At 36.0% G+C, this 27586-nt stretch overlaps 1 pseudogene; it reads right to left on the bottom strand.

The window, feature by feature from the left end:
- Positions 1 to 415: 415 nt before the first annotated feature.
- Positions 416 to 23133, bottom strand: LOC116125182 (annotated as a pseudogene).
- Between the last annotated feature and the right edge of the window lie 4453 nt (positions 23134 to 27586).

Here is a 27586-nt window from a genome sequence, read left to right as displayed (position 1 = left end):
CTTTCACTTTCACTTTGTATCTCTTATTTATTTTTTATTTTTTTGTTCTTCATCATCTAATGCTTATTTTATTTTTCTTATTTAAATTTTCCTAGGCAGGGCTAGCTGACTAGTTATTCCTTGCGCAGAGTCTTTTTCTTCTATATTTGTTACCATCTTTTGTAATGTAAAGTTTGTTTATGGATGTGTTTTCCTTAATTCATTGTACTATGAAGAAACAAATATGTGAAGGTTTTACCATTGAAAGTGTTTGGAGTCAGATTGCAATAGCAAAAGATGGTCAACGAATACAAACAACATTTAATCTAACAACACAGCTTGCACCAAGAAAATCAATGCAAATTAAAAAAAAAAAAATCAAATAAAAAAACAAAAATGGAATGGAAGATGAAACTTAATTTTGTAAGAGAACATATCAACTCTCATTTGACAAAACAAGGCAATCTTGACTTTGAATCAACTTTACGGATTGAATCACATCCCTTGTTTTTATCTGTGGCAGAATGTCTCTCCCCACTGTCGTGCATCTGTGTATCAAAATAGGACACAAGACAAGCATAAATATTCTTCAATACCAAAAAATTGAAATAAAAACTTGCGGCATTTTATATAAACATATTAAAGATGTTACCCAAAAACTAAAAATTGCCCTTCATCGAAAGATAGCCCCCCTAAACCAGCCTACAGAAGAAGTAAATAACAATATAAGTCGTAATAATGATAAGACAGAGTGTATGATACAATTAATAAAATTAGGGTTCTATTCACCATCTTCATTTTGTAGTAAAAATAAAAAATAAAAAAAAGACTTCACTATGTGCCATAGCAACGACTTCATAAATTGATAGTGGAAGAACAGGCAATTCCCCATCCTTTCAAGCAAAAATAATAGACTGAGAATAGTTAATGTCGAAAAGATATTAACCAAATTCTAGCTACAATAGATGATGCACCTGCACACTTAAGGTTGTTTTGTACAAGGGTTCAAATTGCCCAGATGGCTTTATTTCCAAGGGAACACTATAACCGCTGTCCTTTTCAAGATCGTTATACGTCAGATGGCTTGTTCAGTGCAACTGAGTCTTGTCCCGTCATATGCTCCATCAATCACCTGAAAATTCGTCAAATAGCTTTGCCTATTCTATCAAAAAGAGAATGTATAATCCAATAAATCTAAGCTTTCCATTCAAGGAAAAGAACAATAAAATTTCAAAAATCATCATTTTTTTCAACCATGGTATTAGCAGGACTATCAGAATTCCATGGAAAATTTCAACGCATTAGAAGAAATGCATTGATTAATTTTCAACAAAAAGATCCAAGTCAATAACAAAGCTTTGTTCTGAGAATTTGATTACTTACCTAGTTATAATTACATGTAAGTTTTTGGAGAAGGTAAAGGAGGAAATGAAATGACGCGCCAACAAATTTCATTTTCTTTCACTGTTTTTGAGCAATTTGTATTCTTTGAAAAATTGGTCTTGTGTAGTTAATGAGTCAAAGCATTTTATTCATTGTTTAGTTAGATCAACTGCAATTGTAAATTTCCTCTATATTCATTATTATGATGCACCGTTTAATTATAACAAGGACAAAAATAGAACGTATAGGATAAAGGATGAAAAATCAAGATGACATAATTCATTTACAGAAAGCATAATGAGGCGAAGGCGAGGTTCAACTACCTTACCAGTTTTGTGATATTCCCAGCCGTTAGTGGTAATGAATATCCATCTAGAACAACCTGAATCCATTAATTAATTATTAGCCAAAATTTATATTGCACCTAATAACATTCATATAACTACATACAAGTGCAACCCATTTAGAGTGATACGTGATTGGTCTAGTCATTGTGTTTAGCCATCACTCAAGAGATGATCTTGATGGTAAAAGAAAGAGTCAAAGTCTGAAAAGAGAACAGTAATCAAGATATTGGTCCGTAGGTAACCATTACCATCCAACCACAATGAATTTGAGCGACAACCCATAACTGATGCAACTAGCAATCAACAGAGTTAGTGTGTGACAATAGATGAAGTATGTCCGTGCTTAAGAGAGAGAGAGAGAGAGAGAAACTGGGACAGAGTGAGAAACAGTTTCTGGTGTTGTAAAACATATTATTCACACAGCCCGCCGCTAGAATCATAACAAAAAAGAAGAAGTTAATAAGACTCAACAAACTCGATTTAGCATACCTGGATTGTGGCGGTTTTCCTACTGTTCACCCCCAGCTTCTGGGGAAAATGATGAACCATTTCCTTTCTCAATGGTGAGTTCAACAGTTCCTTGCCCTGTTAGCCTACAAATCTCAGGACAGATGATAAAAACAAAAGGTCTACTTATCTTTCACAACAAAGTTCATCACGTTTCAATCAAATAAGTCAATTTTTTATCACAGAGCAGTTAAAGAAACAAATTAGAATTCTAGCACTGAAAGGAATGGTAATTTAAAAGGGTTCCAGTATAGGAATAAATAGTTACAATAACATCAGTTTCCATAATATGCATATAGCAATGCTAATTGAAATAGAGACTTAAAAATAAACCAATCATTCTTGGAGGTTACTGACCTTAGATATTTCAAAAGTATTGCTCAGGCAACAAAAAGGACAACCCAGGAGCCTGTTGTAAACAATATTCTGTGAGATATTTAACATGCTCACATAGTCCTAATTAAATTTCTACTTGCTATTACTGAATTTATTGGCAAATTTATCGCAGGTAAATATTATTAATGAACTGGTTAAAATTTAAAGAAATTATGACAATTCATCTATCAAATATATATGCTGTTCATGCATCGGAAATGTAATATGCTATTAGCAGAACAACTGCACTTGCCTGTGGCAACTCCAATTCTGCAACAGTATCAGAGATGCCGCAAGGCCAACAGTATCTTTATCTGGGTCTTGATCCTTGATACTTTTTAGGAGTGCTCTCAATCCACCCTATTGAAAAAAGAAAACTGAAATATCATTCCAGTGGGTTCAGCAATGACCCTGTAAAATGAAAATTTTGTAGGATAGATTTTCAAGACATTATTCCCAGGCAGACTAAAATTGCTCTTCCTCGAAAGATAGCCCCCTTAAGCCAGCCTATAGAAGAAGTAAATAACAATATATGTTTTAACTTAAATAGATGAAAATCCAAGAGGATGGAGAAAAAGGAGGACACTGTTAACACAGAGTGTATGATACAATTAATAAAATTAGACTTTTATTTTATTTTTTTCATATGAATTGAGATATTTCTAGTAATAGCTCTTTTTGATTGATATGTTTGCTTATGTGAAGGGTTTATTTTATAATTTTAACTCTAAACCTTATTTCCTTGATAATATTTTTAATTGAATTTTTAAATCCGAAAACTTTTGTCTTTTCGTATTAAACTTCTTGAGGTTCGCACGTGAAATTGACTTAATTTTTTAATTGATCGCATATATTAATTCTCTTATATATATATATATAAAATCAAAAAGCCAACCTATTACGTCGAGAAACTCCTTTCTTTATAAGTCCAAGACCTTCTTAACATGCTTTCATGAGTTTTCTTTAGAAGGGTACACCGTAGTATTAATGCCTACTTTTCTACTTTGATACCAATTGTCAAGACTTTATTTGGACCGTGCAACCTTAGAGCTTCAATAATGGTGGTTGGCTCTAGGTAAGCTTGAAAACACACACACAAAGAACACAATATCTAACATGGTTCGGCATAACTCATCCACATCTACGGACGATAGAAATCTATTATAATTTCATGAACATAACGTACTAGAGTGCACAACATTATAAACACTTATATCCAATACCTTGTGTTCTCACATCCGCTCATAACCGTGAATCGATTATCACCCCTATGTTGGTATGTGAGATATTTTATTTTTAATAGGATTCATATTTCCTAATTACATTCATAATAGAATTCACATCTCAGGCCCGGCTCAAGGGGTAGGCAGGTGCCTCCCCAAAAAAAGGGGCCCAAATTTTTTATAATTTTTTTAATATATTACAAAAATAAAAATGGTGTATGATTTTTTATCCAGGCCAAGGAAAAAAAAGAAGCCAAAAAGGCCCAAATTTATTATAAATTTTTTACATATATTCCCATCCGAAGTTTGATAAAATAGTAAGTTTGTACCTCTAGTTTCATATATTCTAATTTACAACCCTAAATTAACACATTAAATTTCTTTTAACAATAAAAGGCTAAAGTAGTCATTTACATGTCTCAAATTACTCAACCCCAATTCCATCCCAAATTTGGACATTCACATAATTTATCTCCACCCCTCTTTCGTCGCCAGCCATTTGGAGCTGATTCCATCAATTTTCTCACCAAAATTGATTGGAATAATCACTTTATCATTTTCCCAAGTGTTTTTCCAGTCTTGATAGCCCTCGATTTGACCGATTTTTTACGAATCTCATAACCCAACTCCACTGTGCACAACAACCATTTTCGACCTTTTCAGCATGTACTTGGCGTTGTTGGCCTTTCCTGATACCACCATCTTCCTCCCCTCAACCCTCTCACCAAAATCCCTATCATACCTTATTCGTTTACTCCATCAAATCGCAGGCCATCGATACCTTTTGGGTTGCGACTTCTCAAGCCTTTTCTGGCCAATCCAGGTATTGAAAATTACCTATTTCACCACCCATCACTTCTCCAACATCTGCTCTCCAAAACCCCCCACCAACCTGACCTAGTTAGCCTACCGATCACCGTCCACCTCCCCTACTAATTTTGCATCTCAAAAAGCAAGAAAATAAATTTGAAATATTTTTTTTATTATATGCTTATATTATTAGAAGGTCCCAAAGTAATTCTTAACTAAGGTCACAAATATTCTTGAGACGCTCTGTCACATCCTTATATCAGTTGTACTCCTTATTAAATTAACTTTCCAAAGATACATGCTTCCGCCTATGGTACACGAGACCATTCACAGTGTTTAACGTGCGTCTTAGTGGCTCGAGAATTTCCTACACAAGCTCACGGGAGAACTCTTCGGCCAAGGTCATTTAGAAGGGAACACCACAGTGTTGACACCTTTCCTGCTTTGGTTCCAACCGTTCAGACCTTATTTGGGTCGAGCTGTAATACTCGGTATTTTTTTCGGAATTTTAACAAATTTTATTTTGTGATTTTTGGGGGTATAGTGTAAGAAATTGAAACTTTTATGGGGGTAATATTGCAATATCCTAAACGATAGGGGACTGAAGAATTTTTCAGATATTTTGATGAACAGTGTCGCTCAAAATAAGTGGGGGACAAGCAGAGAAAAGGAAAGAAAAAGGAGAACAAGAAGAGAAAGAAAAAAGGGGAGAGAAAAGAAAAGAAAGAAAAAGGAGAAAGGAAAGAGAAAGAAAAGAAGAAGGGAGTTTGGCCGAGAGGAAGAGTGGGAGAAAGAAAGAAAGAAGAAGAATTAGTGAGGTGAGTGGATCAAACTGAATCCTCCCCCAAAAGCTTAAATCTATGTTTTGCATGTTAAGTTGTGATTTTTAATTTAATGTTATGATGAAATTTGAGTAAATTTTGAAGTTGTTTAAAATTGTCTTTTTTTTATGCTTGGGTTAAACTTTAGAAGTGTGTGATTTGTGTTTTAAGTGAGATGTTTTGCATGTTTCGGCTGAGTTGAGTTTAGGGAAAGTTTTGTTATTTGTCTTTGTTTTGATGGGTTTATTTTGCTTCTCTTTCTTATATACATGAAGTTAATGTCTTGGACATGTATATATATATGCATATAAAGTTTGGCATGTTACATGTAGTGTTAATTGATGAATAAAGGACGTGAGTTATTGAAGTTGTATTGTGTTTTAAGAAGGGAAATAAGAATCGGTTGATTAAAGAATGGAATTGGAAAGAATGGGTGAAAGAAAAATGTTTGGCTTGTTCATAAATTCCCAAGTTGACTCCTCTTGTCGGTGGAATTGTTATAAATAAAGAAAGTTCTTTTATTTATATATTGCATATGCATTTTATATGTTTATGGATTCCACAAATTGATGGATATTGAAGGATATAAGACTTGGGTTTTGGATTTAATTAAATTGGTGTTTGGGTTCAATGGAAGAATTTGGGTCCAATGGTGTTTCAATTTAATTGATATAATCGGGCTTAATGGTGTTTGGATTTAAGTAAATGGGCTTAATGGTGTTTGGTTAATTGAAATAGTTGGGCTGTTGGGTTTTCTTGTTAAGAAGGGCCGGCTGTTTTATTCAGGCTAGGTGATTGTTGGGCTATTGGGTTTTTTATTAAGTTGTGGGCTTAATTTAATGGGTGGATTTAATTATATTAATGGGCTAACTGAATTAAGGGGGTTTAATTGTTAAGTGGGCTGACTTATTGTTGATAAGGCTCAAAATTATGTTGATTGGGTTTTTGGGTCTTGTTCTCTAGTGGGCTGATCTATAAGTAATGTTGTTTTCTTTAAATGCTTTCATTTGCGAACATTGTTTTCCCTTATGTGAATTCTTCCGGTTTGGGGAGTTTGCATAGTGAATAAAGTTTATGTTTGTTCTTATAGATGTTGTTATTATTATTATTCCGAATGGTTTATTGAATGACAATGATAAGAAGATTATTATTTATAATTGGTGGAGTTTTAGGTGTTTGGTGTTGACTTAGTGCTAGACCTAGCAAAACAGTGTGGGTTGGATACGGGTAGGGCCCAAACGGATACAGATCCAATGGATCGATCTAAATGGGCCCAAAATATTAGATTCACAACCTACCCCTACCCTATGTAGGTATGGGTGGACCCGCAGGTAGACCCCCACAATTTCTGTAGTTTTAATATTTTATAGTTACATCCTGATAATCAAATACTCCAAATTCAATTAAATTCACCACAAAAGTTCACAAGATACTCAATTTCTCATCAATTTAAGACTAGCAAACATATAGGAAACAAATACACGAATACAAATACAAACACTCAACCAACAATTGACTTATATCTTACTTACAAATGTTTATTAAATAAAATACACTCAACCAATCTTCAAAAGTTTCATATAGCAGCACTACCAAAGTAATGCCCCTTTCTAACTTATTTCAATCCGTATTTCAGCTTTCATTTTTTAAATATTCGTAATTATGATTTATGTCATTTAATCGCTGAGATTGTTTCATGGAGATAAATGAAATAAAAGTGATGTATTTAGTAACATCTCAACAAGTATTAAAAGTAAAAAACTGATTTGAAAAATATTTTCGGGTTTTAAATATGGAAGAATTAGTCCACACTACTCACTAAGTCACTATATGATATTTTGTGTAAACAAACTTGGAAATATAACATAAACCCTAAAAATAAAATACCAGAAAATTGAGGAAAAAAAAACAGTTCAAGTCATCATTTCTATGCATTCTTGAATATCAATATGTTATTTAGTCTACATTAAAAAAATAAATAATAATAAAATTGTAATAAAAACATACATTGAAATTACTATGTTCAAATAATAAAACCATGAATGTTGCATGATATCTCAACGAATACTTGCTTCCTTCACAATTCATGAAGTTTATACTATAAAGGTGCCATTATATGTCCAGTAATCTACTCAACCTTTCACTATATTCTACTAACACATTATACTATACAACATTAATTAACAAAATATAAATATAGACACCATCGCTTAAGCTCAACTGCCCTTAAACTACTTTTCTCACATCCACAACAAACAGTAACACATAGAGATAGAGGGAATAAAATTCAATCAAACCAAAATTACAACTTAAAAGTAGACCACATGCAATTAACCAATTACTGGGAAAAAAGTAGCTTTAACAACAGATAAAAAGCAAAAGAAACAAACAAAACGAAGTTGCATACAATGGGAAAAGAAGTATTAATAAAAAGCTGCAATAGACAACTAAAAACCCAGTTCTATTATGCTGTAAACCCAGTTTTCATTTCCCAAATACCTTGGTTTCTAGAGTGCGAGAAAATGCAAGAAGGAGACCGGCTGACCGCGGAAGCGAGGAACAACTGACGACTCGTAATCGTAACTCTCAGTCTCACCAAAACGAAATCTTTAAATCCCTAAATCGTAATCGTAGCTCTCAGACTCCGTAGAGACAATAGAGTGTTAAGTGTTTTAGGAAATTTTTTTCTTTTAATTTATGTGCGTACTTGTAGGTTAAGCCGGCCCACCTACCAGAAAAACAGGTAGGGTCGGGTACGGGTCTATTTTAAACGGGCCTATAAAGGAGGATCTGTACCCTATTTTTTTGCACGGGTATGGGTCGACCCATGAGTATGAACCAGTTTTGCTAGATTTAGTTGGTAAATATTCAATACTGGCCTTTGTAGACTTTGCAGGCTGTTATTGGTTGTTTGTCCAAATCAGAATTGTTTCAATCTAATTGGAATTAAGATGCATTGATGTTTTACCAAATTATCTGTTCACATGTGAATTAATTATTTTAGTCCCTAGGGTGTTTAGTCTACTTAGTCAAGGATATTTTTAATTTTTACAAACAAAAACGTCCTTAAACTTAACAACGTTAGTCTAATACTAACAAACAAAGGGTAAATGTACCTTTTCATAAAAAATAAAAACCTTTAATATATAAAGATAAAAGAATAATTTATTTTCTACAAAACTAATATCAACAGCCCCTTAAAATAATAATCCATATATTATTAGACAACTATTATTTGTATTATTCTTATTTAATTAACAAAATATTTTCGTACTATTAAACTTGCATTCAAAATTCGAGTATAAGACAATACTATTTCAATTTTTTTTTTCATCTCTCTCAGAAATAAATTATTGGTTTTGGCTAGAGCTGGGCATTTGGGACCTGGCCCAAAAGCCCAGCTCCAAAAACCGATCACCCGGTCCTAGGAGGCCTGGTCCCAAAACGGGACCAAGCCTAAGGAGGAGGGCCCGGGCCCTCCACCGGGCCCTCCTCCAAGGCCCGGGCCTGGGCCCAAAAGTTTTTTGTCTTTTATCAATTTAATCCTTTATAAAATTACATTAAACCCCCTAAAATAAGTATAAATTCAAGGATTAAAATGAAATTTTACAAAATTTATTAAAAAAAAAAAAAAATAACCGTTGGCTGCCAACGGTTATATTTTAATTTATAACCGTTGGCAGCCAACGGTAACTGCCAAGTGCCAACGGTTACATTTATTATTTATATAATATAAGTTTTTTTTTCATTTCCCCCCCCACAACCACACCATAAATAACCCTAAAACCTTTTATTTTTTTCACACCAATCTCTCAATCTCTCATTCTTTCATTCTCTCAAGTCTCAATCTCTCTACTCCAAATGTCCAATCAATTTCTCATTCAATTTATATTTATAATATTATATATTCAAATTTTTTCTATTTTTCAATATCACATAATTTCATATTATTATTTAATTTCTTTTCATTTTAATTATTTATTATTTTATCATAAATTATAAGTCTTCCCCATATGAGTTTTACGTTCCATCCACCGAAGAAATTGAAGCCTTCAATCCATTTTCACCATTTCTCCAGAGGAGCAACTGTAACTCACACACCACATTCGGCCGGGACGAGGTGTAGCCAAACACATGTGAGCTGCGAGTCAACGGGCACGGACATAGCCCAACCCCCCGACCGTCAAAGAGGGTGTGTCCGATGTCTGACGATACTTCACCAAATCAAAACGGCCAAGACAAATGGGGAGGGGGAAGAATCGTGTGGGATATGTAATTTATGTGGAACCATTATTGGGGCTGAGAAGGGGACTTCGACGAGCGACGACACGTAGAGAAGAAGCATCCCTAAATAAATGCATCTTCAAGCGGATCAGGTAGACAAATCGAACTCAACTTAATTTTAATCCACAATCCTCAACTCTCTCAACATGGCATAAAATACACATGTTACACGAGAGGAATAGCAAGATAATAGTTGCTACAGACTCTCCCATTTGTTATCTGAAAATCCTTTTTTTGTTATGGGAAAACTGCATTTGTCCAGCATACCCCTGTAGTAGAACTACAAGTAGAAGAGATATACTAAACTTTATAACCAAATAAATAATAAACTTAAAAACGAATTTCAAAATTTAAGAATTATCTATTGCATTACATCAGACATAGGGCTTGGAGACAAAAACCGATTTTTTAAGTTACAGTACATTCTTAGATCATAATGGGGTTACAACAAAAATTGATAGGTTTTAAACCATTATATGAAAACATAGTGCTAAACTATATTTACGATTCTTGAAGTTTTGCAAGAATATTATTAACTGATAGAGTTGTAGCGCTAACGCTTGATAATGCAGCTGCAACACCGCGGCAATATCTTTATTGAAAAGAAATTGGTCCGCTTGGTGAAGGCAAATTTTATCACCAGAGATGTGCTTGTCTATCATCAATTTGATAGTTAAAGCAGGTTTAGATGCTATACATTCAAGGATTGAGAGGGTGCGTAGACGATCGGATTTATTGTCGGGTAGCAATAAAGATGGCAGGAGTACGTCAATATTGTAAGCAAGAGGACCCACCGGTTCGACCTTTGAAGTTATGTACAAACATGCCTATCCGTTGGAACTCTACCTATTGATGTTGGAAAAAGCTTTGCCAAACGCGAAACAAATTACAGATTTCGTCAACGGAAGACCTTCCAGAGGAAGTTGTCGATTATGATGATTGGGGGGTTGTGAACTTTTTTATTCATTTCTTAAAATTTTTATGATGCTACTAATACATAAGTAGTATTTATATCCAACTACTAATTTAGTGTTAGATATTTTAGTTCAAATTGCTAAAACTTTTTATCAATATAGATAGATAACATTTTTAGTGAAATTGTTTCAAGTATGGAAGAAAAATATAGAGATATTGGTTAGATATTCCATTTATATGGATTAGGCCTTTTTCTAGATCCTAGGTTTAAATTATCCGTAGTTAACGGTGTAATTACTGAGTTAGGCCATTATTTAGGATATGATTATACGTCTTATTTGAATGACTTTAAAACAATTTGGATAGACTTTTTCTTTATATGAGAACAGATACAATGCAAGTAGAAGTGGAAGTGGAACATCTGGGAGAGGCGATCAGGACCTTGATGTAGCCCCCCTCAATTGTGACCAAGTGGGCGTATGTGGGACGTAGCGGAGCTCCAGCTCTAGCTCCAGCTGTACATAACATAGACCAAATGAGACGACTCACTACCTACAGGTGGACTTGACCTTATAAGATGAAGGAGCAACTTGACATGGATATTCTTCAATGGTGGAACCAACAAGAAAGTCAATTCCCATTATATCCAAATGGCACGTGACATTTATTGTGCCGGTTTCTACAATTGCATCCGATCAACATTTCAAGAGTGGTCGGATTGTTGAAGACAGAAGAGGTTCTTTAACCGATGAGATGATTGAAGTGATAACGTGTTTACGGGATTGGACTCATGGAGAAAGAGACTACAACAGCACCTGAAGATCCCGAACTACTCGAACTCTTTAGGAATACAGATTTGAATAATGAAATAGTGTTGACGATGAAATTGAAGATGAATATTTAATAAAAAAATTATTTAATTGTTTATGTGAAGCGTGAATGTGTGAAATGTGAATATAATTTATGTTAAAAATTAAAATTAACTATATTTATTATTTTTAAAATTAATTAATTTTTTAGAAACTTCTAATCAACCCTTAAAAATACTAAAAACCCCTATAAAATTTTGTTTTGCCCCAAAATATAAAAAAATTGAGGGGGGAAAATAAAAATTTTCAAACCCTATGGAACCAGTCCTAGGAGGTCTGGGCCCATGGGACCAGTCCGGACCAGGCCTTAGGCCTGGTCCGGGTCCTGATTTTTCTCATGGGCCTGGGACGGTCCCAGGCCCATGAGAGAATGGTCCCATTTGGGACCAGTCCCAACGGGCCCAGGCCTGGGCCCGCAAGGGACCGGTCCCTTGCCAGGTATAGTTTTGGCCCTAAACATGACAAGTTAATAGCATTATGAGAGTATAAAGGTTTAACTACTCGGGTAAACATGACAAGTCACCAGTACTTGAAGCTTGAAACAAATTCATTGTTTGATTTTGTTTTATAAAATAAGATTTTGGAAAGTGTGTTCTAAAATTTTGTCATTGTTGGAGCTTTTTTTTTTTTTCCCCCTTATAGATTTGTAAATTCATCTTCAAAATTGCCTAAGTCATTGTCGGTCAATTTCCTTTTAATTTATAATTTAATTCTTTGTTCATTTTGACTGTCTTAGACATTCATTAGATGGATAGATAAAGAAGATAAAAATTATGCTTATAAATGATGTGATATTTAAACTTTTTGGTCTGCTACTAAACATAAAATTATCTTCATTATATAATACAATGCAGGGGAATTGTCAATGATCTGAGACAATTATTGAAGTTATAAAGTGGATAGCTCCCCTGGTTGTAGATACTGGAAGTACCACAGAAAGTTTAATGAATTCTGAGTTCTCTGGAAAGAGAGGACAGGATCTTAGTTCCGCATGGAAACTATACAACAAAGATTGAATGGGAGCTTCGTTATCATAAAGTAACAAACAAAGAGTGGAAAGTGGTTGGGAAAAGCAAAAAGATCAACGAGGAGACACAGAGAATTGAAGATAAATTCAAAAAAGGCAACTATTTTTTGCGTGGTTGGCGGGGAAAACTTGTTGATGAAAAGATTCAAGAGTGGAAATGAGTTTATGCTTTTCCTGCTGGTTTGGTAATTGATGCTCCTGATGACATTGGATTGCCATTACCAACGTCAGAAATGGTAGGTGAAGATAGTGTAAAAGAAAAAATTTTGAAACTCTTGATTGGTGATAGGGTAGCAAGATAGGTGTTGTGGGATGGGAGGGGTTGGTAAAACAACCATCTGAAGCACATTCATAACAGCTCTTGAAAGAGAGAATAAGGGTTGATAAAGTAATTTGGGCAACCGTATCCAAGGAGTATGCTGTTGTTAAATTGCAACAAGACATTGCAACTGCACTGCGGGAAGATTTGTCGAAACATAATGATATAACCATGCGGGCTGCAGTGTTACAAGAGATGTTGTAAGGAATAAAGAGATATGTGCTAATTTTAGATGATGTGTGGAAGCAAATATCTTTAGAGGAAGTTGGAATCCCCGAACCAACTGTAATGGATGGATGCAAATTGGTTTTAACAACCCGTTCCACAGAGGTGGTTCGATCCATGGGTTGTGAGGAAATCAAAGTTGAGCCACTTTCAGAAATGGGGGCATTTGATTTATTCTTGAGCAAAGTTGGATCTGAGCTTTTGGATATTCCCACTTTACAATCAACTTTGAAACAAATTGTGAAGCAATGTGATGGTTTGCCTCTAGCAATTGTTACGTTGGCTAGCAGCATGAATGGAGAGCGTGATGTTCGTATATGGGAGAATGCATTAAATGAATTGAAAGCACGTATCGGAAGTGAGGATATGATAGATAAGGTACTTGAACGTTTGAAATTTAGTTACGACCGTTTGAGAGATCCAAAAATCAAACATTGCTTCTTATATTGTGCTTTATATCCTGAAGATTTTGCAATTGACAAGGATGAGTTGATAGAATATTGGATTGTTGAAGGATTTATTGAGGAATTGGAGAGTAGAGAAGCTATGTATAACAAAGGCCATGCTAATTATAAGAGACTAGAAGAAAATTGTTTATTAGAAAGCGCGGATCATGGGAATTGTGTGAAGATGCATGATCTGGTGAGAGACATGGCATTGTACATTACTAGTCAGAGTCCTCGATATCTGGTAAAAGCTGGGATGCAATTGAGAGAGCTACCAACTGAGCATGAATGGATTGAAGATCTTCAGAAGGTTTCTTTAATGCACAACAACATTTCAAAATTTCACTTAGATATGACACTTCCTAAGTTTACAGCACTCTCGACCTTGCTTTTGCAATATAATTCATCTTTAAAAGAGATTGATGACTCTGTCTTTACGCTCATGACTGAGCTTAAGGTTCTTGATCTTTCTCGTTGTTATAGTATCAGAAATCTGCCCAATTCTATTTCTGGCTTGGTAAAACTCACTGCATTGTTGCTTAACGGTTGTGGTTATCTAGAACATGTGCCTTCTTTGGCAAAACTTGGGGCTCTGAAGAAGTTGGATCTTGGTTGGACGGGTATTACAGCCATTCCTGATGGACTAGAGATGTTGGTACATCTAAGATATCTTGATCTTTATGCATACCGTATAAAAGAGATGCCTGGTGGAATATTACCAAAACTCTTCCGTCTTCAATACTTGAGGTTAGATTATGCAGTTGCTGAAGCAGAAGAAGTTTCAAGATTGAGCAAGTTGGAATCCTTGGGTATTTGTTTCAGAAATCTGCAAGAATACCACATCTACTTTTCTCTAAAACAACAAAGATGCCTCAATTACTATTATTTTAATTCTGTAGGATTGGGAGATTATTTTCCAGGAGGAAGAAGGGGAAAAGCGGTAGGAATTGGTGGATTGGCAAACTTTGAAGACTCCATTAAGATACCGACTGACATTCGGAGGCTAGTCATTGCAGGCTGTGATGATTTGGGAAGGGTAAGCGATATTTCTTCTTTAAAAGATGCAAATGACTGGAGGACCTGCTGGATTTATTCGTGCAAACAGATGGAGTGCTTCTATTATTTGTCCTCTTACACAACTGCACTTCAGACCCTTGAGTATCTGTTTCTTGAGTATTTGGATAATTTAATTGCAATTCTTGTAGAAGAAATAGACGGAGCTAAATCCACATTACCAACACCAATAACACCAGGAATCTTCTCTTGTCTTAAAACTGTTCAGATAGTCAGTTGTCCAAAATTGAAGAGACTGTTCCCGCCTAAGTTGCTGCGAAACCTACAAAACTTAGAAAAAATTGATGTTTCGTGGTGCTCAGGACTTGTGGAAATAGTAGCAGCATCAAGTGATGAAGAAGAAGAAGATAAGGAAGCAAGTAAGAATTCTATCAAACTCTCTCTTCCAAATTTAAGATCTATCGATTTGCAATTTCTACCGGAATTAAGGAGCTTCTGTAAGATTTGCAATCCATTGTGATTCCCTTAGAAGTATTATTATAAACGGATGTCCAAAGCTGAAGACGATCTCTCCCTTGTTTCCGCAACCTGACAATGGGCAGCCATTTCCTCCCGCCTCCCTTGAAAGGCTCATAGTTGATCCAAAAGAATGGTGGAATTCACTGGAATGGGACCATCCCAACACGAAGAATGTCCTTGAACGCTTCCTCCAGTAGTCAAGTTAAAATTAGTTGATTGCAAGGTCAGTTAAAATTAGTTGATTGCAAGGTCAGTTAAAATTAAGTTTTAATTTTCTCTCTTTATAACAATGATTTAAATGGGTTTTTTAAGACTGCTTATTCATGCCTTCTTCATTGAACTTATAAAATTTACATTAGGATAATTAGTTTTCAATGAATTAAGTTACTTAATAACAACTTCGTCTTAACATTTTTATAGTTCATCAATAAACAAAGAACAATTAAGAGCAATTTATGAGAATTCTTTAGAAGTGTAATAATTTCTGCATGATTATTTTTGAACAACTTTGGTTTACTTACTGAACTAATGTTTATTGTAGTTATTTGTTATTCACTGATAAATTGTGGCCATTATTCTAGACAATGTCACGAACACTTAAAAAGTAGGTTTTCTTTGACTTTCACTTTGTATCTCTCATTTTTTTGTTCTTCATCATCTAATGCTTATTTTATTTTCCTTATTTAAATTTTCCTAGGCAGGGCTAGCTGGCTAGTTATTCCTTGCGCAAAGTCTTTTTCTTCTATATTTATTACCATCTTTTGTAATGTAAAGTTTGTTTATCGATGTGTTTTCCTTAATTCGCTGTACTATGAAGAAACAAGTATGCCTGTTTTAGATAATTCACTGTACTATCAAGAAACAAAAATGTGAAGGTTTTACCATTGAAAGTGTTTGGAGCCAGAATGCAATAGCAAAAGATGGTCAAAGAACACAAAGTTACAAACAACATTTAATCTAACAACACAGCTTGCACCAAAAAATTGAAATAAAAACTTGTGGCATTTTATATCCCTTGAATCAGCTTTGCGGATCGAATCATATCCCTTGTTTTTATCTGCGGCAGAATTTCTCACCCCACTGTCGTGTAAATGTGTATCAAAATAGGACACAAAGACAAGCATAAATATTCTTCCACACCAAAAAATTGAAATAAAAACTTGTGGCATTTTATATAAACATATTAAAGATGTTCTATCCACCATCTTCATTCTGTAGTAGTAAAAAAAAAAAAAAAAAAAAAAAACCTGGGTTCTAATACTGGTTTTAACAAAGAGCTGCAATCACTCACATTTCTTTTATTATATAGATAGAAGAAAAACTGATATGGCACCGAGTACTCCTCAAAGACTTCACCATGTGCCATAGCAACGGCTTCATAAACTGATAGTGGAAGAACTGGCAATTCCCCATAAATTGAGAACAGTAAATGTAGAAAAGATATTAAGCAAATTCTAGCTATGATAGATGATGCACTTGCACACTTAAGGTTGTTTTGTACAAGGGTTCAAATCGCCCAGATGGCTTTATTTCCAAAGGAACACTACAACCGCTGTTCTTTTCAAGACCGCTGTCCGTTAGAATGGCTTGTTCAGTGCAACTTAGTCTTGTCCCATCATATGCTCCATCAATCATCTGAAAATTTGCCTATTCTATCAAGAGAGAATGTATTGTCCAATAATTCTAAGCTTTCCTTGCTAGGAAAAGAACTCAAAAAACATTGTCTTTTAACCATGGTATTAGCAGGACTATCAGAATTCCATGGAAAAGTTCAGCACATTAGAAGAAATCCATTGACTAATCCTCAACAAAAAGATCCAAGTCAATAACAAAGCCTTTTTTTTGAGAATTTGATTTCGTACCTAGTTATAATTACACGTAAGTTTTTGGAGAAGGTAAAGGAAGAAATGAAATGATGCGCAAACATACCTGGATTGTGGCGGTTTTCCTCTGTTCACCCCCAGCTTCTGGGGAAAATGATGAACCATCTCCTTTCTCAATGGTAAGTTCAACAGTTCCTTGCCCTGTTAGCCTACAAATGAAAGAGCATCAGTTTCAAATTTTAGGACAGATGATAAAAACAAAAGGTCTACTTATCTTTCACAACAAAGTTCATCACGTTTCAATCAAATAAGTCAATTTTTTATCACAGAGCAGTTAAAGAAACAAATTAGAATTCTAGCACTGAAAGGGATGGTAATTTGAAAGGGTTCCAGTATAGGAATAAATAGTTATAATAACATCAGTTTCCATAATATGCATATAGCAATGCTCATTGAAATAGAGACTTAAAAATAAACCAATCATTCTTGGAGATGACTGACCTTGGATATTTCAAAAGTATTGCTCAGGCAACAAAAAGGACAACCCAGGAGCCTGTTGTAAGCAATGTTCGGTGAGATATTTAACATGCTCACATAGTCCTAATTAAATTTCTACTTGCTATTACTGAATTTATCGCAGATAAATATTATCAATGAAGTGGCTAAAATTTTAAGAAATGATGACAATTCATTTATCAAATATATATGCTGTTGATGCATCGGAAATGTCATATGCTATTAGCAGAACAACTGCACTTGCCTGTAGCAAATCCAATTCTGCAACAGTATCCAGAGATGCCGCAAGGCCAACAGATACTTTATCTGGGTCCTGATCCTTAATACATTTTAGGAGTGCTTGCAATCCACCCTATTGAAAAAAGAAAACTGAAATATCATTCCAGTGGGTTCAGCAATGACCCTGTAAAATGAAGATTTTGTGGGGACTTATATTAGATTTTCAAGACATTATTACCAGGCAGACTAAAGCCTGTAATGAGATGCATTAGAATAAAGAAGAAATAAGAAAGTTTTCATTCTTCAGTGACAGGTTGCTGATTTCAGGTCATGCACCTATGAATTAGTCCAACTGCATATCTGGAAGGGATACCAAGTAGACTTGACCCCCAAAAATGCATATCAAAACGAGTAGAAGGGAACTCTAAAATGCTTGTATGGTCAAACTAAGGTCTTCGTATAATATAATATTATCTCAGTCAATCCAGCACTAGCAGTAGTAAGTGTATATGACTTATGAGTCATGGCAAATAAAAGAAGATATAATATGAACCCGGTTGTTTTTCTTTTCTAATTTCAATATCTTCTTTCAAATTAAAGTCGTATACCTACCCATCAATGAGAGATGCATGCATTTCAGAACCCTTTTCCTTTAGATCCGTTGGGATACTAGCGAGTATAGAATCCTTTTCATCCGTTGCTATCTGAATTCAGAAGAATGAAAATTATCCTTTCGGAATCATGATATCTGATGTACAAAGGGAGAATAGAACAGAGCAGAAATGTATTAAAATAAAAAGAACAACATGAAAAATAAAATCTGGCATGAATGAAGAGAAGAGCTTAAGGTTTCAGAAGTAAATGAATTTGACAAGATAATACTTCCAATTATGTATGGTTTCTGAGAAAACAATACCAACGGAGAAAACTTTTCTAATTCAAATAGCAATCTGCATTAGCAGGAAATAACAGAAGAGGTACAGTAATTGGCGGCAAAAACAACAAAATGGTGAATCCACAGGACAGTCTGGAAGGAGAAACTCCGGAACTAAAATTGAAACACAAAAAATTGCAATATCCCTCGGTCAAGAATCTTCTGAATTGCATTAGACTGGGAAGTCTCTATTATCACCACTCCTTTATTTGAAATCCCTTCTCATTTTAATAAGTTATTTTGAAAAATAAATGAATACCTTTAGAGCTTTCTTCACATTACCCTCCATGGTTCCATAAGGTTTTCTCTGAGCAATCCTTAGCAAAAATGATGTCCTCCATGTTAAACAATCCAAAAAAATAAGAAAAAGAGGAGGCTAAGGTTTCATTGATGCTGCACAATGCAATTGAATACAAAAAGAATGATTCAATCTAAATACAAAGAGATTATATATAGGCTAAATAAAGGAAATAATGAAAAGACAGATCTACCCTCAATAAACAATAAAACATAATAACCCTATATTTCTTAACATCTCCCCTCAAACTCACGATGCGGCGGCTACAAGCATCGAGAGTTTGCCAAATAGAAAACGAAAACGGGAAATAGAATGCATAGGAGTTGTGAGCAATCTGAATAGAACTCTGGTTGTCACAATACATAAGAGTGGGATGAGAAAGAGAAACTCCCATATCTGCAAGTAACCAACGTAACCAAACAATCTCTTTAGTAGTAGATGCCATAGCACGATATTCTACTTCGGTTGAAGATTGGGAAACAATGGATTGTTTCTTGCTCTTCTCAGAAATAAGAGAATCACCCAAAAAGATACAGAAACCAGTAACAGACTTGCGATCTTTGGGATCACTGTCATGATCAGCATCAGAGTATGCACGCAGCTCCAAGGAAGAGGTGGATGGAAGTAAAAGACTCTAAAAGACTGTACCCCAAAGATACCACAAAATACGAAGAACAGCTGCCCGATGAACTGTAGTAGGAGAAGCAACAAACTGACTAACAACATGAACAGCATGTGCAATATCTGGACGAGTAATAGTGGGATATACCAAGCTCCCAACAATAGTACGATATAACGTAGCATCTGACAAAGGTGAACCATCAGAAGAAGAATACTTTGCGTTAACCTCAATCGAAGTATCTACAGTCTTATTTAGGGTTATTTTGTTTTGACAAGAGCTCGAATGGCTGTATATATCTCAAAGAATTCAGAATGATGTTTCATTAAATAAACCCAACAATAACGAGTATGATCATCAATAAAAGAAACATAATATCGAGACCCTCTTTTTGTGACAACAAGAGAAGGTCCCCATACATCAGAATGAATCAAATCAAATGGAGAAGAAGAAACAGAAATACTTCGATTAAAAGGGAAAGCTAAAAATTTTGCCAATTTACATCCACTATAATCAAAAATATCACAAGTTTGCAAATTTCCTAAAGCCTTTGTGGACGAAAAAAATCTCAAACGAAAAGACGAAACATGACCTAAACGAGAATGCCATAAATAAAAACTAGAAGAAGAATGACTCAAATGAAAAGAAGACAAATCAACACTAATAGCAGCAGCATCAACACTAGTAGCAGCAGCAAATGGCACTTTTAACTCATCCAAAATATATAGTCCCCCCTTCCTACGGCTTGTCCCAATCAGCTTCCGAGATTGCAGATCCTGCACATAACAAGAATAAGAAGAAAATGTGACTAAATTACCAGAATCACATAACTGACCAACAGAAGCAAGATTTAATGTAAGTTTCGGAATATGATAAACATTAGAGAGAGACAAGTGAGGTGTGACAACAGAACCAACGCTTGTTAAAGGCATAGGAGTGCCATCAACAGTCATGACAGGAATAGAAGACGAAGGAGACACAGAAGCAAAACATGAAGAATCTGGAGACATATGATGTGAAGCACCATAATCCAAGACCCATACAGAATGTGACATACCTAAAGAACTATGAGGGAACTGACCTACGGAAGAAGAAGCAGACATAGCTTGTGGCTGTAAGGAGAGAAACTTCTAAAATTGCTTAGCCAGAGTACTAGGATCGGTGAAAGGACCTGATGAAACTACTGCTGCAGTATTAGACCGTGGTGGTTTGTAACCTTGAGGTGGTCTATGAGCATTAGATTGTGACTGGTTGCTAGGTTTCCAAGCTTGAGATTGCTGCTGCGATTGATTTTGCCGTCTCAATTTAGGACACTAAGCCTTCCAATGACCCTTTTGCTTACAGAAACTGCACTCGTCGAAGGAAACCCTTGTGTAAGGCTTATTCTGATTATTAAATAGTGGTTTAGAAGGTACTGCTAACACATAAGGATTAGAAGTAGACAAAATTCCCTTTTTAGAATAAGACTTAAGACGTATTTCTTCAACCAATAACTCACTGATAACTAAGTCAACAGAAGGAAGTGGAGAACGATGCAAAATTAAACCTCTAAGTCCTTCAAAATACTACGAAGTGGTGTTAAAAACTGTACCAACCGTTGCTGCTCTCTACGAGCAGTATAGGCACCACATGCCTTTAATTCTACAGATTTTGTAAGAGCCAATTGATCCCAAAGATCTGTCATAGCAGAATAAAACTCATGAACACTCATATTCTTCTGCTAAAAAGCTCGTATGCCATTCTCCAATTGATACCGCTTTGCAAAATTTGATTGAGTAAATAACCTTTGTTGATGATCCCAAACCTCATTTGTTGTCTCATACTTCGCCAACTGTATGCCTATGGAATGCTCGACAGAATTGTTAATCCAAGTAATAATTTTTGCATTGTTTGCTTCCCAAGCATCTATCAAAGCAGCATAACCCTCATCAATATTCTTAGGTTTCACAGAAGTTCCACTAACATATTCCCATATCTTTTCACCCTTAAGAAAATTTCTCATCACGTAACTTCAATACGAATAATTCTTCTCACACTCACAGACTGATTGTCTCTTTCAGTAGCCATAATAAAAAAACAAAGAAGACCAGAATGCAAAAGAAAGGAAAACGAAATACCAGATTGCAGAAACTGAACAAATACCCTCACGAAATTGTACGGTCACTCCAAAAAAAATTAAGCGTAAGCTGTGTTTAAGATTAAACCTCATCCCATGAAACCTTGCTCTGATACCATGTTAAACAATCCAAAGAAATAAGAAAAAAAAGAGGCTAGGGTTTCATTGATACTGCATAATGCAATTGAATACAAAAAGAATGATTTAACTTAAATATAAAGAGACTATATATAAGCTAAATAAAGGAAATAATGAAAAGATAGATCTACTCTTAATAAACAATAAAACAAAATAACCTTATATTTCTTAAAACTCCAAAGAATCCTAAAAAAAAAAATTGATGGATATTGATTTATATTCAAGTTAGAGAGTATGAGTAACACAATGTAATTATTATATATCTACCTGTATTGCCTTCATGTTCGTGTTTGCAGGGATTGCTCTTCTTAAAGCAAGTTCTCCAGTTCTCGGGAATTTGGTGTCAGGAGAATAAAGCACTGCCTTTGCAGGAGAAACAGACCAAAGTTCCCAGCCAATCATACACAACGGAGATGAAATTTGGACAAAAATGAAGATAGCGGCAATCAGAGTCTTAGCTGTCTTCATCCCATTTCCAAAAGCTGATATGCACAATTTGGTCGGGATACTATGCCAATACTCCAGCTCCTACATAACTATAAATGCAATTTAGATACTGTGATTAACTCAAGAGGAATATAATTTCCTCAATTATTCTGGTCCAACACTATGAAGGTCTAATCGCTATGAAGGAAACAGAGAACTGAAAAACAGAAAACCACCGAGCAGTGTACAACTTTATTAAAAGGATCCATGCCGGTAGAACACAATTTATATCTTGACAGCAAAATGCAGCTAGCAGGAAAGGAAAACGTAAGCGAAGCGCACAGCCACCATAAAAGAGCCATCACAGGTTTCAGACGGAACCCCACCACACTTAATAATAATGAATAATAAACTAAAATTATTTACAACAATATGGCATTTCCAAATGTCTGTCAATTTTTCCTTATATCCTTAAATATATTCAACATTTTTTCCACACAACTTTAAATTTACAAGGAATTCACCCCCAATCCAAGAAATATGTCAAAAACTATGCTTCACTAAGCGAAGAGAAATTATTGATTTGCCGAATCTAATAAGTAATAATATTGCCATCGGTACGACAGCCACCACCCTGACTAAAAAGTGCAAGTAAAAAATCTTATAAATCTACCTTCATTACATTGCTCTAGCAAATAATTTACCTCAATTTCATAAAAATGTGCAAATAAATGCAGTCTAACTAGCATGAGCAGCCCACATTTTTCAATACATCAAAAATATGCGCCAGTGAAAGCTAAAACACACTAAAAGAACCAACCCCACAAGCTATAATCATGAATAGAACATAGAATTAAAGTAAAATTAGAAGACCAACCGTTGTATCATCTTGTTTAGACTTGCATTGAACCTTGAGGAGGCCAAATCTTGCAGATTGTTTTCTGCTGAGAGGAAACGTGAAACGGACAGAGAGGATATTACGATTTGGTGTCTGTGGAGAAAGTGAAAGACAGGTTGTGGGAGAAAGTGAGAGTGGGAGAAGATAAAGAGAAGGCCATGAACGAATGGAAGTTGTTTGGCCGTTGAAGATGGAAAGGATTTTGGCGGGTCTAATCTACGAGGAAGAAACTTAAGCTTATCTGGAAACTTTTAATTAGCTTTGTATTATTTGGGAGTGAAATTACTGCCATGTTCGCAGATTAAACCTTTGTTTCCTATTATTTTTAGGGTTTTAATTAAAATAACCAAAACTTGGGGGCTATACAAATATGACCAAAATCCTAAGCGCTATGCCCATATGGCCACCAAATAAAAATGCCCCCATATATAAGCCAAGTTTTCCATCATTTTCAACCATTTCAAAAAAAAATTCTTTGGAGCCTATTTTCACTTTTGAGTTTTCAATCAATTATTGGTGAATAATCAACAACTGATTTGTTGAACTAACTTTAGGGAATTGACTTTCAACAATTTTGTGCAAATTTTTGGTGGTGAGAACGAAATTAATGGCGACATTACGATCGCAGGTTTACGGTTAATTGGAAATTGGTTGAGATGGGTAAAAAAGCTAGTTTCTTGGCTCTTTTTTTGCCGATTCAGTATCACTGTTAGGTTTATGTTAACTTTTTAAAGTTTATGTTAAATGTCACGGTTTAAGGTTTTAGTTTTTTTTTTTTAATATAATTTAAACATTATTTTAATCGTGTTAATGTTGTGCATTTTGTTGTTTTTAATCGTGATAAAGGAAGTATATACGGCATCCAAGCACTTTAGAGAAACTTGACGGACACTGAACAAGAAGCAAAAAGCCATGTTCAAAAACACTTGTTTGGGGCCATACTTAGAGCTGGACGCCTTTAGATTCAGCGGAGTACTTACACATTCAGTACTCTTACGAGAGATTACAAGGGGAGAACCTAAGGAAGAGTTTTGGTTATGTATCAACTGTGTGGACATTCGCTTCAGTCAGTACGAGTTCGCACTGGTGACTAGGCTGAGATTTAATCAACTCACAAACATTAACAAATATATTCCATCGACTGTAGGTCGCAGGATACGAGGTCTATATTCCCCTAAAAACCGAAATAAGTAGCGTATAGTATCCTTACAAAAGTTTTTAAGGATACGAGGTCTATATGCAAACTTGACAAGGACGCAATGAAGAGGGCGGCATTGTTTTGTCTACATGTCGATTTAATGGGCGCAGAGAATAGGATGATCATTAAGACAGAGGTTATGTAGTTAGTCCACTACCTTTCATTGTTTAACAAAGAACCTTAGGGGATTGACGTTTGGAAAATAACGTTTGACTCTATGAAAAATGCGATCCCAAGCCGGTATGAGCAGGTCGTCAATCGGAAGACACAAAAGATTACTAAGTATATCCAGTCTCAGTTGTGTAATACCGATTAACCCGTTGGTAGAAATCCAAAAGGCATAGAATCCTTGCAATTACAGCTATGTGTGCACACGGTATCTGCTACAACTGGAACTTCCTACATGTACACGTTTGTTCCTACAGATTGACCATCCCGTGTTTTTGATTCCCACCCTGGACCTAGTATAGATGATTACTAATCGGGTGGACGATCATGTTCACCGATTTCCTTACATGGTTGGCAACCATATTTGTAGTCTGGGGAGTTAGATGTTTATCCCATTCAACTGTAATAAGTGAAAACAAAATAATGGTCAGTATAGTATGTATCGAGAACTAGGAATTAGTAGTTTAATAAACATTTTATACTTATATGTCATGTTTCGTTTCTCATAAAACCATCTCTGTAGTATCCCCCAAATGAATTCAGTGAGCATAGTGATTGACAAACCACGAGCATGTCATACCAACACGTTGAAGGACTCACCTATATTTGTTATCATTATGGTATATTGAAGTCCATTAAAATGAGACCTTGCCTATCTCTAATATCCTATTCCCTATAAGTATGCACCGACACCAAGGTTCATTGCATAAATAGCTGCCATGTGTGCTCAAAAATCAAACATTAGATACGCCTTAGCCATTTTCCAATACAATCCCTCAATGACCTTGACTTTTCTGTACTCAACTTTTATGTTCATCTTCAGTTGATGACAACAGGAGTCATGATGTGCATTTGGAAAAATGGTACGCATTACAGCCTCGATGGCAGCATGACCACCCAATATCACTACTAAAGATTCAACCTCACCAATACAATCTCGTATTCGGTTCATCTATGTGTGTGCGCGCATGTGTGTGTACGCATGTGTGTACGTGCATGTGTGCGTATGCATGTGTGCGTGTGCGTGCATGAGTGCATGTGCGTGTGCATGTGCATGTGTGTGTGTGCGTGTGCTTGTGCTTGTGTGCACAGACGTGTGTGTGTGTATATGTGCGCGTGTGCTTGTGCTTGTGTGCGCAGACGTACGTACGTGTGTGTGTGTGTGTGTGGNGGGGGGGGGGGGGGGGGGGGGGGGGGGGGGGGGGGGGGGGGGGGGGGGGGGGGGGGGGGGGGGGGGGGGGGGGGGGGGGGGGGGGGGGGGGGGGGGGGGGGGGGGGGGGGGGGGGGGGGGGGGGGGGGGGGGGGGGGGGGGGGGGGGGGGGGGGGGGGGGGGGGGGGGGGGGGGGGGGGGGGGGGGGGGGGGGGGGGGGGGGGGGGGGGGGGGGGGGGGGGGGGGGGGGGGGGGGGGGGGGGGGGGGGGGGAGATAGGTCTTCGGTTCGTGAACCAAATGTAATTTTTAGTCTTTGATTTGAAATAATTTTACGATTGTTGAATGAAAAGTTACAAATAGCTATTTTATGTGCCATTTTATTACATTTTCAATAGTTGGATTGTGATTTATCAATGACTATAAATTAGTATCTCAAATTAAGTTATATATATTAGGCTATCCTATTAGGTAGAGGAAGTCTCTCATTTATAAGCCCAACACCTCCCTAAAGCGCTTTTAATGTGGTCCTTTATAAGCTCGAGACCTTCCCAATGCACTTTCAATGGGTTACCTTTAGAAGGGAACACCGTAGCATTGACGTCTTCTATTCTGCTCTGATACCACTTGTTACGACCTTATTGGGATTGCACAACCTTAGAGCTTAAACTATAGTGATTGGCTCTAAGTAAGCCTGAAAACACACACACAGAGAACACAATATTTAATGTGGTTCGACATAACCTGCCTACATCCATGGATGAGAAAAATCCACTATATTTTCATGAACAAGACATACAAGAGTAAATAACACCACAATATCCAATACCCTGTATACTCACATCCTCTTGTAACTTTGAATTGGTTCTCACTCCTATATATATAGGTAGTATATGTGATATTCTATTTCTAATAGAATTCATATTTCAATTTCTAATAGGACCCTCCTAATTACATTTCTAATATGATTCACATTCTTATAACAATTGTATTCCTTATTAAATTAACTTCCCAATGAAATAACAATTTTACAAGAAAACAATTAGGAAAATGAGCCACTTATCCCAATAATCTCCACCTTGCCGCTCTTGTCACGACGTTGCGAAATAAGGTCCTGACACTCTACCTTCTACACCCATTTGTATGCACGTCCTCGTGCATATTATTCTTGCAAATGCCCGCAAGACAGTCGTCAAAGTTTTTAGTTTGTGGCACTACTTGATGGCTTAAGGGACGCCAGTTACCTTTAGGCGTGACTCTGCATCATGTCAACCCATTACGACACCTTGGAAGATACATGGTTCTGCCTATGGCACACGATACCACTACTCACTTCCATGCTGCACTATTGTCAATGCCCACATGTTGCACGCCCAACATGTGTCTCACACATGCTTCTTCGACTTCTCAAGTTGCCTGCTCTCAGTATCACTTGTTATACATCACTATGTCAACTTTCCACTCTCACAGTGTTTAACATGCGTCTTAGGGACCCCATCATTTTCTACACAAGCTTACAAGAGACATCTTTGGCCAAGGTCGTTTAGAAGGGAATACCATAGTGTCGATGCCTTCTTTCTTGCTCTTATACCAACTGTCACGACCTTATTTGGATCGCGTTGTAATACTTTGTATTTTTACGGAATTTTATCAAATTTTAGTTTTTGATTTTTGGGGGTAAAGTATAACAAATTGAAGCTTTTATGGGGGTGTAGTGCAATAGATGAAACGAGGGGCTGAGAAAATTTGCCAAATATTTTGATGAACGGTGTTCGTTCAAAATAAGTGGGGGACAAGAAGAGAAAGAAAAAGGGAAGAGAACAGAAAAGAAGGAAAAAGGACAACAAGAAGAGAAAGAAAAGTGGGAGAGAAAAGAAAAGAAAATAGAAGGAGAAGAGAAGAGAAGGAAAAGAAGAAGGGAGTTCGGCCGAGAGGAAGAGTGGGAGAAAGAAAGAAGAAGACTTAGCGAGGTGAGTGGATCAAACTGAATCTTCCCCTAAAAGCTTAAATCTCTATTTTGCA

The sequence above is a fragment of the Pistacia vera genome, unplaced genomic scaffold (assembly GCF_008641045.1).
Source record: "Pistacia vera cultivar Batoury unplaced genomic scaffold, PisVer_v2 Contig160, whole genome shotgun sequence".
In the NCBI taxonomy this organism is placed as follows: Eukaryota; Viridiplantae; Streptophyta; class Magnoliopsida; order Sapindales; family Anacardiaceae; genus Pistacia; species Pistacia vera.
This window is presented reverse-complemented; position numbering and strand designations above follow the sequence as displayed.